This window comes from Podarcis vaucheri (genome assembly GCF_965113315.1).
Source record: "Podarcis vaucheri genome assembly, chromosome: 1".
In the NCBI taxonomy this organism is placed as follows: Eukaryota; Metazoa; Chordata; class Lepidosauria; order Squamata; family Lacertidae; genus Podarcis; species Podarcis vaucheri.
Genome location: NC_138759.1, coordinates 82,791,073 through 82,797,275, shown reverse-complemented (window position 1 = coordinate 82,797,275; position 6,203 = coordinate 82,791,073).

The window sequence follows — 6,203 nt, the reverse complement described above, 5'->3', positions numbered from 1 at the left end:
GCACAACTTCTCTTCTTTGTCAGACAGGCAGAGGTTCCAATCTCTATTAGGTAATTTGAGGGAAATGTCCTCATGAACAGTAGATGAAAAGTAAAATAAAGCACTAGTGTAAACAAGCCAGCATTTTTAGGCCACAAAAAGACAATAGCTGATCTAGCGTTGGTGTTAATTGTATCATCTGTTACCCAAATACCTATTTATTCATTATTTAGAGCATTTCTTTTCCCTGAAAAGACTCCCAGAGAGGGACTTTAATAAGACAGTCCCTGCCTTCAGGTTCCCCACCTTTGCTTTACAACTTCAAAAATATCGAGGGCATGTACAGGTTTGCCCAAAATGGACTGGAGAACTAACCTCTGAGGCTTCGCAGGCTTAATTAGACCCGTGGACTGTAGGTTCCCCATCACTGCTGTAAATCCTACAAAGAAAGCGTCTCATCAGCCACATAGCTACAGGGAACCTAATTATTAGAGCTGGGGGATTATGTATTTTCAGACAAAAAAAACCTTTGTGGCCTTCCTGTTCCGTACCCTTCCCTTGAAATCATTTTGTGCCACCAGCCAATGTCTCTGCCACCTGCTGATGTCTGGTAAGAAGAAAAATGTGATTTCTTCTGCCAGAAATAAGCTGACATGGGGCTCCTGAGCTTTCTAGCTGGGAAGATGAAGAAGCCTGATGGGGAAAGTAACCACAGAGTTGGTGTGTGCGTGTGTGTGCATGTGTGCGCGCACAAAAGACATGATCAAATTACTGGCAGATGTGATCTGAAGTAAAACTGGCAGTTGGAGTGTTTCGGAGAGTGAGTCAGTCAGTGTCACTGGTAATGTGGCCCCAGTGGCCAGGCAAGAGCTATTTCAATGTGCTTTTGCTTCAGCTCCAGTTTCCACTGAATAATGCAATAGGCACACATCCGTTTGAGCTAGCTGGGTTGTCCTAAGGAAGCCTGGAGGGTTTGTGCCCCTCCCACTCCCTCCTCATGACAGCTTTAGACTCGACTTGAAGGAGGATGACTGGCAAGCAGGCTCCTCCTTAAGTGAAGGTCAGTGCAGGCTAAAGAATGCTCCCGGGAACGATCAGGGAGCAAGCCTCCTGCTTGTGCTGCCCTTCAAATGGATGTCAACGTGTTGTCAGGACATATCGCAAATGCAGCCTTGCCTCTTAGCACAGAAACCTGGCGAAGGTGGCATTTTCAGCAGTGACACCCAGAATGCCTCATAGGCTGCAATACTTCAGCATGCTTACTTAAGAGTAAGCTCCATTGAACTCAATAGGATTTACCTGTAATGCACAGAATTGGGCTGCATGCATTGTGTTTTGGCGCCATCACTTGTGGGTGTTATTAATGTGATGTTAAAGGGGAAAGGAGCATTTCAAAGCAAAAGGTAGAAAGTGGAGGAGGGAATATAAAAGGCAAAATAAAAATACAGGTGATTTCTTATAGAGGGTGACACTTTGTTTGGCAGGAGGGGAGACATTTCACAAAGCTCTCCAATTTGTTGTGTGTGTGTGTATCCATTTTGTTTTTGAATGTATTTTCCTGTCTCAGTATGAGGAACAATTCAAATTGGACCAAGAGTGCAAAGAAGCTTGGGAAGCAGGAGGTCACTGGGTTGTAACTACTGTGTCAATGCACAGAACAAGGACCCCCACCATAGGTCCAGTCGATGGCTGAGTACACCACAAAATTCTACCATAGTCTCTGTATTATGCTGTTACATAGTATGATACACACAGCCTTGTAAATAAGGCCACAAAACTTACTATCCTGCTGGGGACTGGCAGAGGAATGATAGCGTGTTCCTTCCCTCCTGCAGTAATCCACTGTATTTCTATACCTGAAGGAGCGTCTCCACCCACATCATTCAGCCCAGACACTGAGGAGGTCCAGCTCCGAGGGCCTTCTGGCGGTTCCCTCACTGCGAGAAGTGAAGTTACAGGGAAGTAGGCAGAGGGCCTTTTCAGTAGTGGCGACCACCCTGTGGAATGCCCTCCCATCAGATGTCAAGGAAATAAACAACTATCTGACTTTTAGAAGACATCTGAAGGCAGCCCTGTTTTGGGAAGTTTTTAATATCTGATGTTTTATTGTATTTTAAATATTTTTTTGGAAGCCGCCCAGAGTGGCTGGGGAAACCCAGCCAGATGGGCGGTGTCTAAATAATAAATATATTATTATTATTATTATTATTATTATTATTATTATTATTATTATTATTATACTGGGTACAAAGTAGGGTGTCTTCCCTCCCCTAGCAACCCACTTGGTTCTGTGCTGGGCCCAGAGGAGAAACAGAATGATCTCTCCTACTTCTACCAGCCCCTTCACTTTCAGGAAGCAAGAAACAGGAAGAAAAGCCACAACCAATGTCAGACATATGCAAAAGGGGGAAAGGGGTATCAGCACCTGCTCCTGTGAAATTTAAGAGCTGGTCTTCTAGTTGCTTAGACTATCAAGCTAGCCTGTTCTGAAAACCTTTTTGGGAGTCAGTATCCTCTGGTTTGCTGTAGCTTTCTAAAGGAAGGCGGTTTCCTCTGTTGATTAGGCTGTTCTTCCTCCAGTTTCCTCCCTTCGTCAGAGCTAGGTGGTGATGTACAAGCAGAATATCTCCACCTGACACCATCAGTTCAAGACCCATTACAGTGGTACCTCGGGTTACATACGCTTCAGGTTACAGACTCCACTAACCCAGAAATAGTACCTCAGGTTAAGAACTTTGCTTCAGGATGAGAACAGAAATCGTGCTCCGGCGGCGCGGTGGCAGCGGTAGGCCCCATTGGCTAAAGTGGTGCTTCAGGTTAAGAACAGTTTCAGGTTAAGAACGGACCTCCGGAACGAATTAAGTACTTAACCCGAGGTACCAACGTATAGGTTCAAGAACCGAAAATGCAGAAAATTTTCAAGAACGGAACATTTTATATGTTACTGTGCCTTTATTATAACTTTCCAACCAGCTAATAATTAAGAAATCAAATGACTGTTCTAGTCAATATAGCATTTTCATTTGCAAAAAAATCTATTGTGTTGCTAGCGAAAATGGCCATGACTCCATTCAAGTGACAAGCAACATTGCAGTCTTGTGACTGCCTCACATTCCGCTGTGAAAATGACCAGCCAGCACTGAGAGGAATTCTGGGAGCTTCATGTTAAACAAGGCCTCATTTATTAGGTATGCATAATCAGTCCTATTTCCATATTTGTTTCCTTTAAGATGATGCTGTGCTAGTAGTCAGATGAGCTGATCTTCATATGCGTGACAAATTGATAACAACACAGCATTTGTACAGGATTTTTTGGGGGGGTGTTATTTGCAGCACTTTACATACAGTATAATACATGGGGGTAATTCTTGCATCAGCTGTGTAAGTGTTGCAAATTGTTGCAAATTGAGAGAGTTTAAGAGACAGAAGGTGGGAGAGAGAGAGAGAGAGTAAGAGAGTAAAGCTAACCCAAGACCACCTAATTTGGCACATATGTGAAGTTGACTTGAAACATACATGCACTTCCTTTTTCCTAACACTATACACAACAGAGAGTTTAGGACTGCCCCTGTTCACATAGATAAGGGTTTCAATATTAAACATTCAGTATCTTCTAGGAGTAAATAGTAAAATAATATTTCATTTCATTTGTTATTTATTTGTATAATCCCAATGTATTTTTGTGTGTGTGTGTTTACTATTTCACAGGATCTAAATCAGGAGCCAGGTATAATATGCAAATACAACGTGCTGACAGGACCTCACTCCTGTTAGCAATTGTGCTGCAGGGTTCTGCAATAACTGCAGTTTCTGGACCAAGCATCAGGGCAGCAATCCAGTCTTGAAATCACGGGTGCCAAGACTACTGTGATCAAGCTATCCTAGTCCAGGAAGAGTTAATGCTCTTGTACCATCCAAAGTTAGTAATAGGTAGCCCTAACCCAGGGGTTGTCAACCTGGTCCCTACCGCCCACTAGTGGGCGTTTCAGGATTCTAGGTGGATGGTAGGGGGTTCTACAGCACAAACTGAATCACTCCCACCACCGAGCACTGGTGGGCGGTAAGGAAATTTTACCATCAAGAAAGATTCATTAGTTGGCGGTAGGTATAAAATGGTTGACTACTCCTGATCTAGCCATTAAGGCCACCTGGGCCTCCAGTTACAATGCTAGATCCCAAAGCACCCGCAGATGGCATATCTGCTTCTGCAGCCCCATCCAAGGCAGGCAATGTCTTATCAGTCACAGGACCCCCCCCCCCACAACACCTTCATCTTCCTTGGGTTCAGGCTTATTTTCTCTCCTCCATCCCACTGCACAGTGTCTCCTGATTCAGATGTTGTGGAGAAGCAGAGCTGAGTATCATCAGCATACAGTAAGGACCCTGCCCCAGATTTCCGTGTTGTTGTTGTTGTTTGGATAACATTTTATTAATTTCCCAAAATAACAAAAAACAAATAAATTCACTTTTAACAATTTCAGCCATAAGTCTTAATTGACTTCCCTCCACTCCCCCTCCTGGTTCCATTATTTTACTCTTATTCATGCACGTCCTTAACGTCTTATATTCTTAACAATCTAATTTTTAAACCTTATTCATCTTATTACAAGTGACTTTTAAAAGTTCAGCTAATGTAAAAGCCTATACACAAAGCTCACAAGGTTATGCTTTAAACATTCCCCTTATATAAAAGGGGGGGGAAAGGAAAAAAACCAATGTCTTTTTGAGTTTCAAATTGTCTAATGTGTCCTGCATATTCACTGAATTATTCTACCAATCTTCTTCATCTTCTTTGGCGGTGGCTTCTACCTTCTATAGGGATGGGCCATGCCCCAGATTTCCCAATGACCTCTTCCAAAAGTTTCATATAGAGATGCCAAAGCATTGGGGAGGCTGAATAGTAGTACTCTCCCAATGCTGTTCTTTGGGCCTAGTCATGTAAGTAGGATTAGAACCACTGTAGCACAGGGCCCCTAATTCCCATTCCTTGGAGCTGGTCCAGGAGGATACAAAGCATGTGGCAAAAGCCACATAGAGATTGAGGCTCATACAATTTTGGTAAAGATAATTCATCAGGGCAACCAGGGCGAGGTCTGTCCCATGGCCAGACCTGAACCCAGACTGAAATTAGATAATATGTGATAGCCATGAATGCCTGCAGCTGCCCCTTCACAACCCTCTTAACCACCTTACTTAGGATGGAGTATTTGTGACTGGTCAGCAGTTAGTCCAAACAAAAGGGTCTAAGGCTGGTTTCTTTAGGAGTGGCCATATCACCACCATTTTCAAAATCACACTCAAGAAAGTGTTCATCACACTCTGGGACCAACCAGAAAAACCTAGATTTACTAAGCCAAGAGGGTCAGGGGTACAGAGGGCTTGTGGTCAGACATATAGCTGCAAGCATTGTGTCCACATCATCAGGCTGCGTGAACTGAAAATAAAAATAAAAATCCCATAACACATCACAGACCAGCACTGGATCTTTTGACTGGAACTGCAATGTTATCACATTGATGTTGAGAGACTTTTATCTTCAAAATGTGCAGCCAGTTGATCACTGTGGGTCCTCAAATGCTCCAGAAGTCCCTCTCCCACAATGAATGTCAGCAGCCTCTGGACCTTAATAAATAGCTCAGCCTGCTGGTTGCTAGAGAATGCAATGCAAGCTATGAAATGTGCCCTTTTTGTGACCCACACTGCTACATGGTAGGTTATGGTATGCTATGTGCACTAGCCAGAATAAGATTTGCACCAATTGGGCTTTAGCCTTCATCCAGCTTCCATCATAACCCATGGCTCCTTAGGCTCCACAGTGTCAGAGACAACACTCAGAGACAAGACACTCACATCAGCAGGAGCAGTCAGCCCCCAAATGAGGTGTTTGGGGGCAGGATGCAACTGTATTGGATCTGTTGGATCCAAAGCCCCACAGATCTTCCAAGGGCATAGGCGCCGACTCCATGGGGCCTGAGGGGGCTCGAGCCCCCTCAAAAAATTTTTTTGGGGGGCTCAGCCCCCCCAATAATCTCGGGCGCCCTTCCAGCAGAGCGCCGCCGCCGCCCGCCTCCTCCCCACCTGCTCCCTCGCCAGCCAGCCAGCCAGCCGCGCGCCCTAGTCGGAGAGCCCCGGCCGTCCCCCGCGAGATTAGGGAATCCCTGGGGGCGGGGGCTCCTGCCTCGCTGCTTCGCAGCACCACCGCCACTGCCAAGGCACTGCCGGGG